Below are 399 nucleotides of genomic sequence, written 5' to 3' on the forward strand. Positions count from 1 at the left end.
GTAGAAGCGTCCGAGCGGGAAGGCACGAAAGGCTGACATCAGCAACAAGGCTGAATAGCCTGAGGCACCTGCAAGTGTAGCGGGGTGTTAGTGCGATGGCTGCGGTTCACACACGAAGTGCAACGTGCAGCCCTCGAGTGGAGACCCGCCACCGAGATAGCCCTGCGTTCAGCGGGCGTGCAGAATGGAATCGGGGAACACACGCCTAAGCTACAGCAACCTGAACGTGAACTGTGTCAGAAAGGAACGGCTAGCAACGCGGATGGACTATTGTCATGCCAGCGAATGCCCTCAGAGTCGGATTGATGACAATGCATAGAAGGGAGAAAGCCCCTCCTCATGAAGGACGCTATTTATCATCCTAGGCTTCCGTTTGTAAGAACGTTGAATTGGAACAGG

The sequence above is a fragment of the Eimeria mitis genome, genomic scaffold (assembly GCF_000499745.2).
Source record: "Eimeria mitis Houghton genomic scaffold, Emh_scaff4590, whole genome shotgun sequence".
In the NCBI taxonomy this organism is placed as follows: Eukaryota; Apicomplexa; class Conoidasida; order Eucoccidiorida; family Eimeriidae; genus Eimeria; species Eimeria mitis.